Source organism: Manis pentadactyla, chromosome 8 (assembly GCF_030020395.1).
Source record: "Manis pentadactyla isolate mManPen7 chromosome 8, mManPen7.hap1, whole genome shotgun sequence".
Taxonomy (NCBI): Eukaryota; Metazoa; Chordata; class Mammalia; order Pholidota; family Manidae; genus Manis; species Manis pentadactyla.
The window spans coordinates 6,857,278-6,880,498 of NC_080026.1; the positions used below are offsets into that span (position 1 = coordinate 6,857,278).

The following is a 23,221-nucleotide window of genomic DNA, read 5'->3' on the forward strand; positions in this document are numbered from 1 at the left end:
TAGGTTTAGACAGTCCTGTCTGTGGCTTTGCTAGACCATTTTATTGCTTTACCCTGCTATGAAATAAATGAACACATTTTGGAACCTAATCTCCTGTGCCCAGTTTTTTTCCTAACCTAAAAATCACTACTAGAGCCCTAAGTACCCCCATCAAGTCCATCGTAATACTGACCTGAGCAGAGAAAAAGTGTGCTCTGCCAGCATGTTCTAAAAGATAGCCTTCCATCTCCACAAAGTTTCGGGCATTCTTTTTTGGAGCTAGCAAGAAAATAAGCTGGCTTTGGCAGTCAATCATGGACTGCTCTAATTTGATGAATCCATTTTCTGCAGGCTTTACTTGGTGAGACTCTTTCCACTGCCAGCAAACTGACTACAGTTCTTTGCAAACTTCCTTGGCAATTCTACCCAAACACCACCCTCTACACCCAAGAATTGTGTTACTGAAAAGATAATTTAAAGAAGACTTTTAACGTAGATAAATAATTTTGGAGCTCCTCCATTAACCTCTACAACCTGTTACACAGATTGTTTACCCACAGAATGATCTCAAGGATAAGGAAAACCAATGGTGTGGTGCTGTGCAAAGCTCAGAGAGATCAGGAAGATGAGTTGTATGCCTGGCTTTAGGATGGAGCGCTCTTTATCACTATAGTTTGTCCGATGATCTGCTAATGGGGGCTCAAAGTACAATGACGTAAGTTTGATGGTGCTTCTGACCTCTGCTTCTAGGTATCTTATTCTGCATATCTTTGGAATTCTTAAGAGCACATGGTTGGGGCAATAAATCCTCCAAGGAGAGGCATATAGTAGTTATTTAAATAACATGGCCCTTCCTTATTAATCTTATTTTGAACAAAAGAAAAGTACAAACTTTTCTATTTTTTATATGAAGTTCTAGAAAAGGGAAAAAAAGGCTATGGTCAGAACAGTAGTTACGAGAGATGAACTAGAAGTGACATAATAGTGGAAAAATTCTGTATCTTCATTGGAGTAGTGGTTAGTGCATAGATTACACTTGATAAAAACTCTAAGGAACTGCACCCACAAAATCTACATTTTATTTTAAGTAAATTATACTTCAGTTATAAACAAACAATAGGACTCAAAGAGATCAGTCTTGAGTGACTGAATCATGCAGCCTGTATGAAGGAGTCTTTACCTCCTTCCTGGTCAGTGAAACACAATGATTCATTCTTTCACTTATGCATCCACGTAACAAAGATTTATTAAGCACAAATATATCCAGAGTTAATACAGTGGCAGTTAATTACAGAGTTTAGAGTCTGTTAGGGGGAAATAGATAATGAAAATGGACAAAACAAAGATTTATGACTACAGTATTGAGAGAAGACCCATGTTTTAACTAAGGGCTTGCATTGAAACAGAATGAACTATTTTATGCTAAATCCCAAGATAAACTGAGCTGAAAATATTGGTGTTCTCTGAGTCATTACAAGCTGTTAGAGGGGTCAGACCAAAGCAAACCAAATAAAGTTTTTCCATTAAACATTCCCTCAATCAACTGAATCAAAATATCAGAATTCTTTTCATGTCAAATTTCATTTGTACACTGAAGTCTTTTTTTAAAAAAACATAATTTTAGGTCTTCTACACCCTAAGGAAGCTTATATATACAGCTGTCCATAAGGATAACATGGTGTTAAATGATCCTCTTTCTCATGAGCAAATCCCAGCTGGGAAGACAGGTGCATCTACTTCTGGTGATTCTGTTGCCAATGAGGGATTTGCAGTTTCTCAGCAACAAGCATTATGTATACTCGGGATAAATCCAAGCTTGTGACAGGTGCAGTATTTGATATACAAACAAAGTATAACCATGAAGAGGCCAGCATTCCAATATGAAATACTTTCAAGTAAATACATCTCCCTCACTACTCCACCATTTTCAAATGAAGTCTCTCTGTGGGCAATCCAATTCCTAAAGCCATGAAAGTTTTCCTTAGCTTGACTGGTATAAAAAAAACATCTTACTCCTCTGTATGTCTTTCTAACCTATTCAAAATTCTTTCCAAAATGGGAGAAGCTGCTTATGAGATTAAAAAGATGAAAGACTATAATTGAAAAGCAAATAAAGAAAACATGAACCATATGATTACTGAATTTCCAAGTCTTCTAAGGAAGACTAGTTTATTGTTTACTTTGTGAAACTATCTAGAAGAAAACCAACTTGATTTTTTAAAGATTGTCTAAAGATTGTTTAAAGTAGTTCCGTAATGAGAAGCTTACTTTATACCAAGGCCATAATGGATAATCAACCAAACATATACAACATTTCCTGTGACTGGTCTGTACTGTCCTTCCCAGTCTCTGACCAGACAACTTAAGGTTTTAGTTGCTGGCTGGACAAAGAATGATCACTAAAACTCTGAAGTAACTGGAACTCTGAATAACTCTCAAACATGACAACCACTCCATATATCTATAGAAAATTCTGCCAGATTGCAATGCAAAGTATAAAATGACACTTTCATTGCTTTCTTACTCTGCTCAGTGATAAATTCAAAAGAAATCTTCTTTTGCTGATTAGGAACTATAGATCCTGTTTGTATATGCTGAACATATTTAAGATTATTTAAGATTTGAGAAATGTACACCATTTTGACCAATTTTTTAAAAAAATCCTATGTTTTATTTTTATTCTCCAAAGAATTGATGATTGGAATAGTTAACACAATGGAACATCTTCTTAAAAGTTTAATGTAATTTTCCTTCCACTTTTCCAATTTTTATTCCCCCAGTCTCACTTTAGTTTGGGTTTCTAGTCTTTTTTGCCAATGTGAATATCAGCTCTCTGTGTTCCCAATTCTTCCCATCATTCTTTGAAATTCACTGGTATTTTAAGAAATTTTTTAACGAAAAAAGTGGTGCTGAGTTTGTGAGATTTGAAGAACCTTGTGAAGTACTGGCATTTCAGAATTTCTCAGTCTCAATCCACTGGATGCATAATTGTGGTGCAAAATTCTAGACGATTTCTAAAGGTTTCTGCATTGTCAGTTTTCTTCCCCAACCACTTTCAAAGATGTCACATCATGATACTCAGTCTGCAGGCCTGTATCCAATGAGATAAACCTTTCCCATGTGTCCTTAGAGCACATTTTAAGCAGATCCAAATTTAATAAATCTGTTAAACAATAAAATCTTCCTATGAGCATTGAAACATTTTGAAAGAAGAAATAAAATATTTGGAACTAGTGATTTAGGACTGAATTTTTCATGGTGGGGTGGGGCTCAATTTTAGAAATTAACTTTACCATGTATACACACTTAAGTTCAAAAGCATATATTTAGCACATAGCACATGCCAGTCACTGTGCAAGGAAGGCACTGCACGTGAATTAAAAAACATGGCCCTTTCTCTAATTCATATCAGTCAATGAAGGTAAGGAGACAAACACATAAAAGAGATGATTTAATGTAATGCCATTTGGCAAGTGCTATGACAAATGTGTACATGGGCTATAAAAAAAGGTAGGTTGGCCGGACACTTAATTTCTCAGATGAGGTGGGAAGGACTAGGATGTGTTCCATAAATTATTGACTGAGAATCTAATTTCGGACAACATGTGTCATCTAAACCAGTCCTTAAGACACTGTCCTGCTTATTCGTTGCAGATTTCATTAAATACTTCCAACACTTGGTTTTGCCCTGTTTTTCATTCAATAATCTTTTCTTTAATATTTACCATGTGGCTAGTTCAGACAGAATTTTCTCACCTGTAAAATGCAAAGGCCTACAGGGTTACTGTGATACTCAATGAAATTCTCTATGTACAAAGACTAAATGCAGTACCTGCTGCAGCTCCGGGTGAAGTGCGTTCCCATGCCTGGGTGAATAAACTAGTGAAAACGGTGAAGCCCTCCCCGACAGCCTCTCCGCTCTCGGCCATCCCGGCAGGGCACGCGCTCGCTCGCCTCTCCCCAGCCCCTTCCGGGGAAACTGCACAGGCAGATCCCCAGTGACTGACAGGCGCCAGACCAATCGTGCCGCAGATGGTGGAGAGGACAGCCTCTCTCCCCCAGGCTGCCGGAAGAAACACCTGTGAGCGGGCTAAGGCCAGGTTCTGGGAATACTGCAATTTTACCCTACACCTGCTATGCGGTAATTGCTCTTCCCCTAAAAAAAGAAGTAGAAGAAGGACAAAAGCTCAATCATCCCTACCAAAGATTTGACTTATTATAACTCTCTGCCCTTGGACAAAATTTTCATATGTAAAAGATCTGGGCTTATCACAGCTTTCGCCAGACAAGTCACCCAACTCATCCAAACAGGTTGCTTGGTGTTGCTTGGTGTTTATATCTGAAGGGAGAACTACATATTCCTCTAAGACGAAGGGCTCACATGGATGATTATCTGTAGCTAGGGGTCAGTTCTGGAGAGAGAGAACTGAGCTGAGGACATCTTTAAGGTTTCCATACAGATCCATGAATAGGTTCAATGAGATCTGTGTATTCCTTTTAAATAGACTGGATGGGAAAATTGTGAAAGGCTTTAAAATGGACCAAAAGACTATTTTTTTTATTAAGGTATCATTTATATATACTCTTATGAAGATTTCACATTAAAAACAACGTGGTCACTACATTCACCCATATTATCAAGTCCCCCCCCCGACCCCATTGTAGTCACTGTCCATGAGCGTAGTAAGATGGCACAGGGTCGCTACTTGGAATACTGAGTACCTTTACTGGAAAGGGGGCCTTATCTAACAGTCTTCTTGGTTATCTGGTTCTTTGAAGGGCAATTTGAGCTATTTATAAAGCTCTAAATTATAGACAACTGATAGCAGTTAAAATTCCTTTATGGACATGCAAATTCCTTCTAATAGAGGGAAAACTGATTTCCCTCCCATTACAACTCGAGGGAAAAATCCAGTTTTGAATTTATTTGTAGATTCATTTCAACATTCCTGAATCAACTATGTATGTTTGGTATTTTGAATTCCCTGAGCCAGTTGACAACATCTCATTAATAATGAAATTAAATTCTTGATAGTTTTTTTCATATTTGTATAACAATCTTAAGTGTGCCCCTTTAAAAACTACCCTTTAATAATATGTTTTTAAAATATTTGTTTTGGTTTCCTGTAATTTAAAAAATAATTTAAGTGATTTATGGGTCTGATAGACTACTATCTTATAATCACACACTCTCATATGAACCCAGTGTTCATGTTTGTAAATACAATTATTTTGGAATCAAGAGGTGTTAGTAAGAACAGAGACAGAAAAAGGCCAACATGATTTTGTACAAAGAGAGTTTCCACAAACAAATATTAAAATTGTCACAATACTGCACATTGTATTGACATATTTGGATATAAGAATCTGTATATAGCAAGCCAATGCTGTACTCACAAGGTGAACAGATATTGCACTTTGGCAAAACATCTCCTGCTACATTAAAAACCAAATTGTGAAATTGAATTTCTCAGATTTGTAGATTTGTTTTTACTTTATTTGCAATTATGTTCTATAACAGGTGTAAGCATAAAGGCAATTATGCCTGACTTTTTTTGCATATTTTTAAGTAACATTATAGTAAAAATGATTTACTACTGGGGTTCAAAGAGGAGATTTTTGTCCTTGTTTTTGTTTTTCCCTTTAAAAGACTACATATTATGTAGACTTCAGAAACACTGACCTAAAAGACTGTGGACAATGCATATTTTAAGTTTCACATGTGTGGAATTTAGTATCTAAGAGACAGAGATCTGGTGTACAGAAAGAGTTCATTTATTTCAATCCCATGATCATCTTTAATTTATCCTGACTTCCCATCAGATCATGTACTATAAGAATAAAGAAGGCTCAAAATAAATGTTATTGTTTAAAAAAAAAAAACAAGTCCTAATGGAGCTTTGAAAGCTCCCCTGTGTAGCTGTAAAATATCATTCATCTGTTCAGATTTTGATATATTATTAATTTCATTTTAGAAACGTTAGAATCAGACTATGAGATTATTTTATTAGCAAAGGACTGCAAGGAGAGATGGATTTATGATGTATTCATTTGTAATATCTCTGACACCAAACGCCATGGTGTATTTCTTCCCTATGTATATGTATAACAGTAACAATATTATACCCAGCAGTAAGAGTGACATAACTTCATTCAGGTATCCAGACCTGATTCCGATGTGTGTAAGGATGTGGGAGGGAGTCTCCCTACACATATTTACACCAAGCAATCCTCGATCACCAGCAGGTGTTAGAGAGCTCAACCCAATTCTGATGCTATCTGCCCGGAGACAGCACCAGATTCCCCAGGTGAAGGGCTGCGTCCTACAAGACTGCCCTCCACCTCCAACTCCAGACGCCAGCGGCAAGTCCCAGGCGGTTCCCTCTGCTTCTGACTTACCCACGACAGAGAGTCCACCTCCCCCTTGGTTTCGATTAATTTGTTAGAGTGGCTCACAGAACTCAGGAAAACACTTAACGTTTACCAGTTTAATAAAAGATACCATAAAGGATACAAGGTAACAGCCAGATGAAGAGAGACAGAGGGCAAGGTCCCAAATAAAGGAGCTTCTATCTTCGTGGAGTTTGGGGCCTGGCTGGGTGGCACATGGAGGCGGTCTGGTTCCCCAAGCATAGAAGCTCTCCCCGACTGACGAGCAGGACCCAGCCCAGCAGAGCCCGTAGAGATAGATAAGTTCTTCTCAACGGTTTTGTGAGGGCTTCACTGCATAGGCATGATTGACTAAATTATTGGCCATTGGCTGATTCAGCCTCCAGCCCCTGCCCTTGGGTTGGGGGTCTAAAAGTTTCTCATTAACATGACAAAACACCAGTTTCACCTGTAAGACTGCAGTGTTTTCAAGAACTGTGGATGAAGACCTAATATACCTGGGAAATATGTATTTCTTATAACTTATTACATCGCACCATTTTAAACCCAAGAAGAATGGAAATAAACCAAATTTGTGTTGTTTAAACTGACAGAGTCGTTTTCTACTCTTCTAAAACCAGTTGCATCTTGGGAAATGATAGCTATTAGTTGAGAAGTATGTTTTAGTTATTTAAAACATGCATTGCTTTCTGCGTATTATTCATTTAAAAGAGCCTTTTTCAGAATTCAGCCTTTAACTCTTTGGGGAATTGAACAGAGCACTCTTTGTAGTGGTGGAAAAGGAAATACCAAATACACAGTCAACTCTACCACCAGACGGAACAAGGGAAGATTAAAGGTGTGGCTTTGAACTTCATATAAAAGTAGGGTTTGGGAGGTTCTGTTGTGTGGAATGTAAGCTTGAGGAATTTTGATGTTCAGGGAATTCTCAGCATTTAGTAGGTTTAGGGACATGTCCGTTGTTCATTTTCACTTATTTATCCCTAGTTCCTGATATATAGTAGACATTCAATAAATGAATCAATGATATTTATAGCTGGAAGGGTTCAACCCAGGACAGCATGCTTATGTTAAAGATTTTGAAAAACACTTAGTGATAACATGTGAAGCTCTATTATAGCAAAGACATTTTAGCATTAATTGTTTTAATTAGAGAACATTATTCAAGTTAGAATATAAAATATAACTGGCACATTTATTGTTTTGTTTTTTTAGCTTATAGAGAAAGGTAAATAGATATATGTACAATACACCTATCATTTTATTCCATTGCGAATTTCCTTCTGTGGTGCGGTAGTTTGTTATTAAAGTTAGTGTCGGTTTTTTCAATTTATTTTAGTTCTATTTTTCTACTATAAGTAGCAAAGAGGACTTTCTCTATGCCTCAGGGTATGGTTGATTCAGAGAGAACAAAGAATCACATTTTTGGCCTTTAAGCAATTAACTTGACCTTTGTAAGTCAACAGTGCAGACAATAGTCTTTAAAACCATGGCTTTGAATTGCAAGTGCTAGCAGCTTAAAAGGAAAAAGAAAAATTCCAAAAGCTTAGATTTAAATATCAAGAGACAAATCCTGGAGGATTTAGAGCAAAGGTTTAGGCTATAGAGAAGCTGGAAAAAAATAAGTGATGCCAAAGCAACAGTTTTCCTACAAAACAGAGAAGTGATAAAAATAAAAATCCTTTCTGGACTAGAAAAGGAAAGGGAGGCAGGGATAGGAGAATAAAAAGTATAGATAGTACGGGTGGCCTTATTCTCTGAACCTACTTTGGGGTTGGAAGACTGAAGAGTCGGGAGACAGAAAGTCCCCCAAACATTCAGTAACTCTCACACTGGTGACTCACCTCACATCTACTCTGGAACTTGAGAAAATAACCTTGCCATTTATCTTTCATCGAAGTCGGCTACAGAATAGTCATGTCACCCAGGCAGATTAGGTAAGGAAGGGGCCTGAAATAGACCACTATCCTACCCAAATTTTCTTCGGCTCTCATAAAGCATGGAGGGAATAGTGGAAGTCCTCCAGGCCGTGACTAAGGAACAAGAGCGTTGAGCTCGGGATCAGGGAGCCTAAGGGGTGCTCTAGCTGGATGTGAGCGGACCCCACAGCTGATGGGCAGCTCTACCTGGGAGTCAGACGGAGGGGCTGGTAAATCCCAGGGGACCACCATATCAGCAAAAGCCAAATAGGAGCCAGGGTTTGCAGTGACAGAACTCCACGGTCCCACAGAGCAACTTCCATGTTATCAATGCCGATGGGACAGAAGTCAAATGACAACCAAGACTGCAGATGACGGAGATGCAACCACAGGTCAGATGCTTTGATTCTAGGACAGTACACAGAGCCCAACAGAAGGAGTAATGCAGTGAGGTAGGGAAGGGAATGACAGGGTGAAGCAGACAGAAAGTCTGAGCTGGCTTGACTAACCTCACGTGGGAACAGTGGGAAGAGGGCCTGAGACTGATAAGCAAGATGGATGGCACTGGCTAGAAATAGATTAAGCCAAGATGGCATCCAGTTTGACTGGGAATAGCCCTTTAACTTCGCTCTCTGAGCTCTGCCTTTCATAAATTTGCTTCACACCGTACCTAGCTTTCATTTGATTTCCATCTTGTGCATAGCCAAGAACACTCCACTGTAATGGAGGCCCAAGGGCTAGGGCCTCCTGCTTTCTCCCACAACAGCAAGGGATAGAAAAAAGTGGTGGTAGAAAGTCCTGCATTGAACAAAATGTGAATGAACAGGAGACAAGAAGTGATCAAGTTACCTTCAACTAACAAGATCAGATTTTCTCCTAGCAATCAAAAAAGGACCAGAAACTTGACTTACACTTATTAGATAAATGAAAGTTGTTTTTTTACACACTTGCATCTGAGACTTGCTACATTTTTTTCTTAGTCATACATATGTTTTTAAAACAGAAGTTAATATATACAAAATATATGCTGTCACAGGAACACATAATGATCAACATTTAAATAATCAAAGAGCAGCCAAGAAGGAGAAGAAATCGTTCTGCAACTACTGGATCCCCAGCATTTAGCATGATGTTAAAATACACATTACTGACATAAAATACACATTAATATTTTGAATAAGTAATCGAAGAAGAAATTAATCATTGCCATTATACTAGAGGGTATTACGTTCACTGAAATAAGCCAGGAGGAAAAAGACAAATACCATATGATTTCACTTTGTGCAATTTAAAAATAAAACAAAACAAAATGAGCAAAATAGCAGTAGACTGAAGAGACACTGAGAAGTGACTTGTGGTTTCCACGGGAGAGGGCTGGGAGTGGGTAGGTAGGAAGGGTGAGGGGGATAAAGAGGCACAAAAATTTCTCAGAAAGAGCAAAGCTGGGGGTATTATGCTCCTTGATTTCAAGCTATACTACAAAACTACAGTTATCAAAACAGTATGGTACTAGCACAAGAACAGACCAGGCTTGTGCTTATGTTGAAGAGATTCTTGCCTATGTTTTCTTCTAAGAGTTTTATGGTTTCACATGTTACATTTAGGTCTTTGATCTATGTCATTTACTTTTGTGTATGGAGTTAGACAGAAATCCAGTTTTAGTTTTTTGCATGTAGCTGTCCAGTTTTCCCACACCAATTATTGAAGAGACTGTCTTTTCCCCATTGTATATTCATGGGTCCTTTATCCTATATTAATTGACCATATATGCATGGGTTTATAACTGGGCTCTCTATGCTGTTTCATTGGTCTATGGGTCTGTTCTAGCTGGGAGTCAGATGGAGGGGGCTGCTAAACCCCAGAGGACCATCTCTCCTTGCAACCCTTTACTAATAAAGTAATCTCACAGTTTGATTCTAATGTTTCTAAAATGAAGTTAATAATATATCAAAATCTGAACAGATAAATTATATTTTACAGTTACACAGGGGAGCTTTCAAAGCTCCATTAGGACCAGTTTTTTTTTTAAACAATGACATTTATTTTGAGCCTTCTTTATTCTTATAATACATGATCTGATGGGAAGTCAGGATAAATTAAAGATGATTATGGGATTGAAATAAATTAACTTCATTAAAATCAAATTTACATAGTAAAAATGCTCATCCATGTCATGACAGTTTACAATTATACTTCCCCTGATGATCAGCAATGTGAACCATCTTTTCATGTGCCTGTTGGCCATCTGTGTTTCTTCCTTGGAGAAATATCTGTTCCTGTCCTCCACCCATTTTGTAATCAGGTTATTTATCTTTTTTGGTGTTAAGGTATATGAGTTCTTTATATATTTTGGGTGTTAACCCCTTATTGGATAAATCATTTATGAATATTCTCTCCCATATTGTAGGTTGCCTCTTTGAAGAAGACATAGACAAAAATCTCTTGAATATAAACACAAGCAATTTTTTTCCTGGACACACCTCCTCAGGCAAGGGAAACAAAATAAAAAATGAAAAAGTGGGACTACATCAAACTAAAAGACTTCTGTACAGCAAAGGGCACCATCAGCAGAACAAAAACTCATGCAACCAACTTGTCTTATGATTGAGAATTTTGTTCTTTCTTAAGATTGCTTTGGGTATTCTGGGCCTTTTGTGGTTCCATATGAATTTTAGGATCATTTGCTCTAGTTCACTGAAAAATATCATTCATATTGTGATAGAGATTGCATTCAATCTGTAAATTGTTTTGGACAGGGTGGCCATTTTGATAATATTAATTCTTCCATTTATTTGTGTCTTCTTTAATTTCTTTTATGAGTGTCTTATAGTTTTCAGAGTACAGGTATTTCACTTTCTTGGTTAGGTTTATTCCTAGGTATTTTATTCTTTTTGATGCAACTGTAAATTGTAAGTTGTTTCCCTGATTTATCTTTCTGCTAGATTGTTAGTATACAGGAATGCAACAGATTTTTGTGTATTAATTTTGTATCCTGTAACTTTGCTGAATCAAGTTAGTTCTATTAGTTTTTTGGTGGAGTCTTTAGGGTTTTCTATATGTAATATCACGTCCTTTGCAAATAGTGACAGTTTTACTTCTTCCTAACTAATTTGGGTGACTTCTATCTCTTCATCTTGTCTTATTGCTGAGGCTAGGACCTCCAGTACTATGTTGAATAAAAGTGAGAGTGGACATCCTTGTCTTGTTCCTGATCTTAGAGAAAAGCTTCCAGCTTTTTGCCATTGAATACGATGTTCACTGTGGGTTTGTCATATGTGGCCTTTATTATGTTGAGTACTTACCCTCTTTACCCTTTTTGTTGAGAGCTTTTATCATGAATGGATGTTGAATTTTGTCAAATGCTTTTTCAGCATATATTGAGTTGATCTGTGGTTTTTATCCTTCTTTTTGTAATGTGGTGTATGATGTTGATTGATTTACAAATATTGTACCATCCTTGCATCCCTGGAATAAATGTCACTTGGTTGTGGTGGATGATTCTTTTGATGCATTTTTGAATTCAGTTTGCTAGTATTTTGTTGAGGATTTTTTTATCTGCGTTTATCAGTGCTATTGTTCTAAAATTTTCTTTCTTTGTTATGTCTGGCTGGTTTAGGTACTACAGTGATGCTGGCCTCATGGAATGAGTTTGGAAGTATTCCCTTCTCTTCCACATTCTGGAATACTTTAAGAAGGATGGGTATTAGCTCTTCTTAAAAGGTTTGTTAGAATTCCATGCTGGTCTTAATTTTAAAAAGTTGTTTTCAAATATTTGAAGCAATTTTGGAAACCAGGTTCTACACTATTATTTGATTTTATTAGTTTTTTACAGTTTTTATTTTAGTGCCCTCACTCAGCATTGTAACATTGTAGATGGAGGGTGGGTTTATAGATTGAGTGGTTCAGTCCTCTGTTTAACAACTGATGAAATTGTCTCATTCAAGGGTACAGAGCAAACTAGTAGTTCTTCCTTTAGTAAAAAAAACCCTGTTCCTCTCTTTCCCTTCAGGTTTTTTCTCTTTTTCCTCACCCATTTTAATAACTGTTAAAAAGAGTCAGAAAGGTAAAGAGTAGTGGCATTTAGGATTATAAAGGACTGGGAACACAAGATCAGTCAATGCAGGATGAAGTTAGAATTGGTAAGGCAACCCCTTTGTATAAATGTAGTAGTATAAACTATACCTAAGCTATGCTTTCAAAGAGCTTGCTAAGTCTATCCATTATAGAGAAAATCTTTATAATGGCATGAATACTACTATCTCAGACCTTCAAGTTATTTTATCACAAAGTAGATTTTCCTATTTTGAAGATCTATTATATATATATATATCCATATTCTGGGTCAACTTGCAAAATGTTATAAAATATCAATTCTGTTTGAAACAATAAATAGATTTTCCAAATGCTATTCCCACATTGTTAATATTTCCCAGTCTATCATTGCAAATGTGTTTAGTTTACTTCTCAGTCAACTTACTGAAAAGGCATCGGTGGACAAATAGTGAACTCAAAACTGATGATTCAATGGAAAGTGTATGAGGAGAAATGGTATCTTTAAACTGTCGAATAGTGTTCACAACCATCCATTCTTTAAGGCTATTAGACACCAAGGCACACTGACAAATGGATCTAACAGTGTCTCTGCAGTGGTCATCACAGGCGAATTGTTAATGCACTCTATTATTTTGTTAGACTTGCACTTCCAGTGGCATTATAGTGCCCATAAAATGGTCTGATAACTTACAGTTGGGATACAACTAAAGTAATATATTACAGACTTCATAAAAATGTTTCTTGAGAACTCCCTTTCAAATTATTATAGGATCTCACTGCAGCATTCTTGCTCTTTCTTCTGTCTAATCATCTCATTACATTCTTCTTATGATCCTTAGACTGTTCTTGCAGCTAGTTTTTGTTTAAAGGCTCAGGTACTATTATTACATGTGGTCAATCACTGCTTGGCCTGGAGCAACAAATGTACAGCCAGACCAAGGATGTGGGCACATGGGGACAGGCTGACAGCAGGTCACTTCTTCCTGCACCTCTAGCTTTACTTGCTGACATGGCTTTTTAAGCAGGTTGAATTTATGCCCTTCTTCCCCTTTTCCCAAAAGGTTAAACTGCCAACCTCCTTCCCATGTACAGGGTTTAAATCAGCCCAACATTCAAAAGCACATACATTCCTAAGTAGGAGAAATCTTAAACATAAAAGGCATTTTCCAGTGTCTTAGCTTTTGCTCCTCCTTTTGAGTTATGCATTAGGATTCTTTGATGACTCCGAAAGCTGGAATTATTAATGAAAACTTGGATGTGATCAAACAGTTTGAAAGTAATTGGCCAATCTGTTCCTTTTATCTTCTGCAGACAGAAATTATTTACAGAACTACAATACTTACTTAAGAGAAGCTTTCTGAAAATTCAAAAACAAAGTCTTTTCTCTTTTTTTCTTTTCTTCTCATTTGGTCATCCCCTTTTTCTATTTTTTTGCCCTTCCTTTCTTAATTTCCTTCTTCTTAGTTATTCCATTTCATCAATTAAAATTAAATATAGATTGTAGGTGATGAAATAAACTGCTCAGTTTAGCTCAGAAATTTAAGGAAGTCATTATCTCAGTGAGAGGCATAGAGGATGGAATTTCAAAACTCTATTTTGAATGGGAACTTATATTTTTATATGAGGGAGCAGACGCTTGCTTAGAATGTTTCATTAAGATACTGAGACCCTGAAACAGTTGACAGAATTTGAAAACTGTTAACAGTTTCCCCCACCCCGCCTAACAGGAAAACCCAAGAAGCTGTCAAGGTTTAATAGGACAAGAAGGGTCATGTTTTGTACCTTTCAACATCAGTTGCTTTTGTAAAGCTGCAGGCCCCGGAACTGAAATGGGCCTGGAGGCCACAACCTGGTGGCGAGAGATTTTTTTGAACTCCAGACTATAAAAATAATGAATGTTTATAACTAAGTCCACTGACATTAAAAAAATGTTCAGTACTTTTAGCTGTCCTGACTCTGGCTGCGCCTATTAAGATGAACACCTAGTGCTGCTGACTTTAATTCTAAGCACTGTCCACAATAGAAGCAAGCCAATGGCATGAATGTCATAGTGACCTTTCTGCTCCATTTACCATCATGCATTGTGAAGGGTTGAATTGTGTTCCCTCAGAATTCGTATTTTGAAGTCCTAACTCTCAGTACCTCAGAATGTGATATTACTGGAATGTAGGGATCTTATCCAGGTAATTAGTAAAGATAAGATCATAGTGCAGTAGCATGGGCCTAATCTGACTGGTGTCCTTGTAAAATGGGTTAAGTTTGGACACAGACGCACACCCAGGGAGAATGCCATGTGAAGACAAAGGTAGACAGGACGAAGCAGCAGAAGCCAAGGTACAATGAAGACACCAGGGAATGCCCAGAAGCTGGGAGAGGAGAATGTGACCGCCCTGCCACTCCCTTGGCCTCACACTGCTGTCCCCCAGACCCGTGAGATGACAAATGCTTTCATCTGAGCCACCCATTCTGTGGTTCTTTGTCATGGCAGCCCTAGCAAATTAATACAGTTGTTCAGTAAGACGATGTCTAATTTAAGATGTGATATTTACAATGCAGAGCATGTATATTTATTTGTTATTATGGGGAGATAAGATACTCAATCAACCAGTAATTATATCTGAATTGGCAATTCAAAATTCTAGAATCATTTTAGAACCACATTTATGTACTCCCTCTGGCGAGCAAACTGCATGTGGAATAATTTACATTTTAACATCTGGGTCAACATCACATTAACCTTCAGGAGCCTACCAGACAGTGGTATTAAGAACCTACAGATAAGAACTGACCCATGTGCTGTTGACAGCTATCTCTGCTTGTACCTCATGATTTGTATCTGAGATAACTGCCGGTTTTATGAGGTCTGAATCTTATGTAACTTTGGGATCCCTGTTGAAGAGAAAAAGAGAAGATTATAGGTCAGAAGTTAGTTTCATATGAAATGGGCCCATGTAAGTGATAGGTTCTGAAGCTTAGTCTTAATTAACTTCATATGAAACCTACTTCTAGAGATAAGACAGTGATGACAGAGCCCAGAGACAATACAACCAATTTCATGGATGAAGCGATGCTTAGATCAACACAGTTTTGCTAGGTGATAACTGGGTAAGACACAGAAGTAGGGACACAAGAGAAAAGAGAGATGACTACACCTAAAGATATTGCAAATGTTCTAGACAAATCAATCTAGTCTGATTTCATGCCAGCATTTTGAGACGTCAGATCCATTTAGCTGGCTAGTCTGGCAATCTAGTGTTAACAGTAAGTCAAAACAGTTGTTGAAGTATGAGCCCATTGAGTGATTTAAAAATTTTCCATATTTCAGTGGTGCATCCCATAGACATAAGCACATATACTAACATTCCACTCTGCTACTTTCCTTTTCCCTGTGTACAATATTCAGTACCAAGCCTTTTGGCATTAGCTCAAGAACCCGCACTGTTCCATGTATTTATGCCTCTGTCCATTCTGTTTCTCTGTTTGAATGTCATCCCTCTTTGTCTTCTCAGTAAATGTCTGTTTACCTGTCTGTGTTCCATATGATTTTCCACAGTGGGTTGAGAATCCATTACATTACTCTCCAGTGCTCCAGGACAGTCATGCTCATGAACCCATAAATATGACACATAGTCTAAGAAGAGCCATACTTTTCAAAACCTCCACCTTCTTTCCTGTTTATTGTCCTCATATACAACAGCAACCCTGACTCGTATTCCTTCTAAATTATCTCCAAACCTCTCCTCCAGTGCTGATTCATTCACGTTTTGCCCTTCCTCATTTTCTTGATTTGATAATCAAAGAACTGATCAGCCAAAGGCAGAACCTTTCTAGGAGAGCAGAGGACAGAAAGGAAGTAAGAAAACCACCTCTAGCTCCAGGTAAAAGGGAAAGACAGAACACTATGTTGATAATATGTGTTCCTTCTCTTTTCAAATTCAAATACTCTCAGAAACTCCAGGAAAACCTCCCTAATGACACACTTCCACCTCTCTCACTATTAATTGATTACTCCCCCTTCCTATTTTTTTTTTTACCACTTCTGTACTTTTAAAATGTTTATTGTATTTATGATAATACATTGATATTCCTGCCAAAGAATATGAACTTCTTAATCAGGAGCTCTATATTCTTGATACCTCATGCTGTCATGGGTACATGATACATTCTCAGGTAATGTTTGCAAGAAAGTGAAATATCTTTACAAGTTATTTCCTGTGCATCTATTCCCATGGATCATGTTTCTTTAGAATGATATTGGAAATGTGTATGCTTTTAGAGTCACTGACATATAGTAGTTGCCCAATAAATGTTTATTGATCAAAGAATGAATTTATAAGATTTAATTTTGTGAATAATTAGCCTCTGGAAATAGACTTTAAGATCCTAAGTAAAACTCACTGCAGATTTCTGAATACAGAATATGCCAAATACAGATTTCTTAATTATATAATTAATATCAAATCCAGCATAAATTTGCCTTTGGCAATTTTAATGTTCCGCAAAGAAAATGCCTTAATATTCCTTTCCTTTTTTCACAAGAAATACAAAGGACATTTAGACCTCTCCCTTGCCATGGAGATGACAAATCTGTCACAAATAATTCCAAACAAATGGGAACATTGACATCCCTGCAGGTGGCTGCCATTTTTTACCCTGTTTAACTTAACATTTGACAGCTCTGCCCCTTTGATGCTGCCAAGTGAAGGCTACACTTCAGGTCTAACAATGAAGAGTGAGGAAGCACAGGCAGTGAGCAGAGAGAAGCACAAGGGAAAGACTTTGAACCAGGAGGACCTTAGAAAAATTCAGAGAAGAGCAAGGATACCTGGGTGTGTCCTAGAAAACTGTGGTAGTTTGGTGGAAAGGGTTAAACTAGCATAGAATGTTTTAGCCCATGATCAGAGGTTTGAACTTTACCCTAAAATTTAATCTGAAGCCATTGAAGGTTCAGCAGGGTATGAGTCACCAACCTGGATTTACTGGACCCAAGGGGTGGAAATGACAGTGAGACTACATTTTATGGGATATACTGGATTAGATCCATGAATTAGGAGGGTGCTGAGATAGGTTGGAAAGGTCCAGAATACTTGGGGGCTACAATCTTCGGCAAAGAGATTCCTGTTCATTCTTGTTAACATCTCCACCTCCACTTTTATTCTACACCTTTCCAAACACATACATTGATAGAGCAGGACTAACTGAAAAAGGTGTATGTCTGAATTCTGACTTGAAATCCCATGGCAGCACCTTATCAGTATCAACAGATAAATGTTGCCTCATTTGTACGTCTTGTAAAACCTACAGCCAGATGTGCAGGAAGAGCAGAGTCAAATACGCACTAATTATATTAACACACTGAAAACATATGGAAACACCCACGGAAATAATGAACGCGCTGAAATTAGCTAGTTTGTTCATAGTCGATCACATCCAAGAAGCAAACAGCAAAACTGCTAAGGAGCACCAATCACAGAAAGGGAGTTCCTTATGCAGAGTACAAGAACTCTGAGTGTTCATGGTCCGTGAACCCTTCCTCCTACTACAGGGGTTCATACCGTCTCTCTGCTCTGCTAACACCTGGTTGGAGGCTCTGGTCCTCCCACTGAGAGCCCTCGATCTGGATGTTATCCATGGGCTTGGCCTAGACAGCCACCATGAAAGAGAGGCCATCCATAGCTTTATGGTGACTAATGAACCACACAAGTCACCCACCAAGAGTTGAAAGTCCTGTGAACTTTTTACGCCTGCTTCAAGAGGGGTAGTGTGGTGTATATATTAGCAGGAGTATTGATTCTAGAGGTACTGAGTACTACTACACTGGACAGCCTTTGGTAATGTTGAGCAATCCTCTAAGTATTTGGAAAGGCTTCCTCTGGTCAGTCTCTGTGGGCCACCTACAAGCCAGTCTACTGTAGGTGTCAGACACCCTGTAGTTTTGATAGTAATCTATCCAAATTCGGTATCAGCTGGGTTTCTTCAAAGCTCATTAGTTTCTGATAGGGTTGCCAAAATCTCAGTTTCTACATCTGCTCTGTTAAATCTTCAACTGCAAAACCCATCTTTCATTTTCAATGGGAGTCATTTAGAAGATGAGTTCAAGCATATCAATTTTCTTTCCTTCTCAGCTAACTTTGAAGGGATAAAACTATTCCAAGTATGGAACAATAATATATATATGAGAATGAGTCTTCCCACCAAGTCTTAGTTCTATTTATGCAGTATAAATGAACCAAATGTCAATTTTTACTTTCAAAATGCACATAACTTAATATGTGCTAATTAATTAGCAGGTCCTGTTCAGAAATAACAGTTCCCACAGGATTTTTCAGGAAAGAAGCCTAAACAAGAAAGGGTTTCTTCATTTTGTGTATCTAGCATTCTGCTTATCTATTTTTAGCAGATTTTTCTTCACTTTTCCCCACTGGATGGGATCAAGGAGCTGAAACTACATTATAATAAATCTCTTCAATCAGCCTGCTCTTTCCTACCTGTAGAAAGGATAACAAAATATCAAGCTGCCAAAAGCCACAAAGTCTGAATTCTATGTAGAATAATAAATCCTTAGGACAGAGGCTCTGAATGCTCCCTTACAATAGCTATGTGAAATTGATCAAGCTATATGGAAAAGTAGGTACACATTTTATTTTTAATTTTACATTTCCCTAGTGCTTTTCAAAGTTTTTAAAATAGAAATAAGCTCCCAGAAACTGGTCAACTATATCTCACAAAGTAAAATGAAATGACTGGTGACTATAATTCTAAGTAATACTGTAAAGTCTTCAACATGGGTTGAATGGATCATGATCCTATGCAATCAGGAAAGTAGTATTCGGCTGTAGAGAGAGATTATGGGGGTGGGAATAACCTCACGTCAGAAAGATGAGTTCCAATCCCTCTCCAGTTCCTTCTGTTTCCAAATGTAGTTTAGATAGCAACAATAAAAAAAAAAGAAAACAGAATACTTAATAGCTATTACAGTTTATTAAAATATCCTTACATCACTTTATATAATATTATTTAAAATCCTAGTCTTTGTAACATTTCAATGAATTACACTGGAGTACAAACATATCTGTATATTATTTACATTTTAAAGTTAGGATGCTGAGACTAAAATATATTTCTTAATTCTAAGGAGGAAGACGGACATATTCAGACTACTATTTCTAATTAGTGTTTAACTGCTTGAATGCAAAAAATGAGTTAAGCAAATTTTAGTTTTTTTCTGGATTGATCTGATAGCAGAAATGATTAAGGGGCCCATTCTAGGGGATGATTATACCAGTGAACTTACTGGACCTTCTTGGTATTATAAAAATAATTGCATCAAATAAAGTCCCTTTGGGATAGAGGAGGAATCAAGTAGAGACATTGGGTTTGAAGCTGGAGAGGTGTACTGCTAAGCCCTTGGTCCTGGGAGTCATGAAAATACATCAGGACTACGGTTCAGAGGGAAGCTACTGTGATGGGAGTTTACTTTTGAAAGTGGACAAAATGAGTGTTCAGGAAAAAAAAAAAGCCTGTCCTTGAGAATCAACATTGTGGATAGTCTTGCAAATCTTACAGAAATAATTTTATACTATTTGCTTTTAATCTTTTGAAGATATAGAAGGCTAGTAACTTCTTAATGCTAACAATAGGTTTTTCTTGTCTGCCATGAATTTTTAATGAGCATACATATTAATTAAAGTCATGTGTTCATATATAAAAAATATGAATGATAATTAGAAACTGCTTTCCAGTATAGCTTCATGTTTCTGTAGTTGGACAGTATGTTATCAAAGTCTCTTTAAAAGGTTTACAGTGATTGAAAATGTCTGGTAAATCCACTTTCAATACTATTAATAGTGATTTAAGATGCACTTTATTAAGATTCCAAATATGTTCTTACCATGAGCACATTTGTTCACACTACCGCTTAAATGTACCCAACGAGTACTAGTCTGTCCAGACACAGTACAGAGAACATTTTAACTCTAAACAGGAACTCTCAAAATAGTTCAAATTTTGCTTATTTTCCCAAGATATTATTTAATAACTACTAAACATACAATAAAAACATACAAAGTATAAATACATATTAAATATTTATTTAATCAGTATATACTAAATCAATACATATTTAGGTACTAGTCTCAATGCTTTTGAAGCATCAACTTACTTAGTCCTCACAACAATCCCCACAATCAAAACAGATCCTGTTTGCCGGATGAGAAACTGAAGCACTGAGAAGTTAAGTAAAGTTCCCCAGCTAGCTAGTGGTAGGACCGGGCTTTTACAATCAGTAGTCTGGCTCCAGCGTCGTTTTAATGATGACACTATGTCGCTCCTCAGGACACCACTAAGTAGCTTATTTTACTGATTTGGCTTCTACAACTCTTAGTTGTAGAATGAGTGTTTCAGGCTACTTCAGGAATAGCAGCCCCACGGAAGACCTCCTTGTGTCTCCTCACACACTCTTTCTTCCCAACAAGTCATCATTATTGTGACTTCCAACAAGATTAGTTTAGCTGTTGGATTATTATACATTATATTATATATTAGTTTAGCTGTTGGATTATTATTATTATATTGGAAATGGTTTATTATAGATGGTCATAAAATTTTTCCCTATAATATTATAGTCCTTCAAATTGTGAAAATCGGTAGTCTATAGAATTTTCCCAAGATTGACTTCATTCCAGAAAGCTACGCTCTTTCACAATTTCACAGCTCTCGAGCTTCCTGTTGAAGAAGTGATACCACTATCTGTCTCCTTTCTACCCCCTTACTAGCTTTGCATACCTTCCAAGCACATATCATTAACCAACATATTATATGTGTCTTTGAATGTTCATTGTCTATTTTCCTCCACCAGAATATAAGCTCTATGATTAGGGTCTCTGGTTCACCCCAATGCCTTAAGCAGTACCTGGCACATACTAGAGAGTTAACATATATGGGTTGAATGAATGAATATATTAATCTCATGCTTTAGATTATCTACATGTATATATATAGTACCAAGTTTATAAAGTGTAGGCTGAATTAATTTGCTTGTCTGCTTTTTTCTAGTTGTTTTTTTGACAAACATTGTCAAATTTTTTGACAAATATTTTTGACAAAATACAAATGCTTCACAAAATGGCATCGTGAGTTAAAAGCCAACTTATTAATCTTCTCATTATTTTTACCTTAGGATGTCCTTCTGTTCCCATCCTCTGCAAGGAGCACAACCCTGCCAGGCATATGTCATCACGTCAAAACTCTGGCTGACAGAACAAAACAAAGAATCACAGCCAAGGGTTTATAACATAGGGTTTATAAATATGTAGGAGTAATAAGTCAAAAAAATAAAGCAGTCTTCTTTTGAGAATCCTAATGTGACATTTTTGTTTTGTACTGTTTTCTTTACTACATAATATTATAACTCAACATGGTGGCTGCGGACTACTTACGAGTTATCAAAAGCTATGACTAGGAGATGCCCTACATTAGGTAATAAACCAAGGGAATACCTGGGTTTCTGTACTTCTCTTCTACTTCCTCCCAGAAAAACAAAGTATTGTTTTAGGTAAGCTCAGATAAAGATGCATGATATTAATAAGACCCCATGGGTCAGTCAGCTCTACTCCTTTCATTGCTAAGCATACCTCCCTTCCCTTCAACTCTGCCTTCCCTCCAGAACGTGTCTCCAATCCCTGCTGGTCATTAGATTGACTAAAGGGAGCTGTAGATGAATTTGTATCCATCCAAAGGCCCATAGCTAAAGCACAGTGGTATAACTTTTTAAATAAAGGAACTTGACAGGAGTTAATAATTATATACAAATAAGATACATAGATTACTGAGGCCAAGTTAATAGTTTATTTTTCAAGAGTAGCCTGCTTAAAATATTCATAGATATCATGCATAGTTCTTAATATATCCATATTTGATTTTCACAGTTACTGCTTCCTTTTTTGATACCTTAACATCTTTTTTCTTTTCTTAAAAAAAAAAAAAAATCCACAGCTCCACTAGACATATCAATGAAATAGGTCATAAGTAACATTTCCTTTGAGGAAGTCATTGAAGTACAGATCTTCCACAATTTATGACGAGGCAATATCCTGATAAAACCCATAATATGAAAATTTCATAAATCAAAAATGCATTTAACATACCTAATCTACCAAGCCTCATAGCTTAGCCTGCCCTAGCCTAAACATGCTCAGAACACTTACAATTGCCTACAGTTGGACAAAATCATCTAACACAAAGACTATTTTTATAGGTAAATACTAAATAGTAGTATTTACTATTTCATGCAATTTATTGAATACTGCATGAAAGCGAAAAACAGAGTGGCTGAATGGGTGCAGTGTGGTTGTAAGGGTCATTTCCCCTCGTGACCACTCACTGCCACTGCCCGACATCGTGAGAGAGCATTGAACAGCCTATCACTAGCCTGGGAAAAGATCCAAATGCGAAATTTGAAGTATGGTTTCTACTGAATGTTATTGTTTTTGCAACTTGGTAAAGTAAAAAAATCACAAGTCAAACCCTTGTAACTGAGGGCCCATCTGCATTTCAGTCTGACTCAAAGAGATGGGGTTGCATTTATAGGAGGGTGAGGCTTTCTGAAGAAGGCAGGCTGAGCTGTGATTGGGAGCAATGTGTTTTCTTGCCTTAAAGCAAAATCTGTGACTGACTTTAGAAGCAGCAGATGATTTCTATAGGCAATGTCATTGAGCTTTCCTTTCACAAAGGTCATTGCGAGAAAGGCCCTTGGAGATGGAAAGAGAACCTTATTGAAGTAGAGGAAAAAAAAATCCAGTCACATCTTCATTAAACTGTTCACTTTCCTTGTGCGTGATATGAAGTTATTTTCGATCACTTAGCATTATTCTCTTTTACAG

General features: G+C 37.1%; 1 protein-coding gene across 2 annotated transcripts in view; it reads right to left on the bottom strand.

The window, feature by feature from the left end:
• Positions 1 to 23,221, bottom strand: part of B3GALT1 (beta-1,3-galactosyltransferase 1) — a 525,967-nt gene that overhangs the window by 345,231 nt on the left and 157,515 nt on the right. The window lies entirely within an intron of this gene.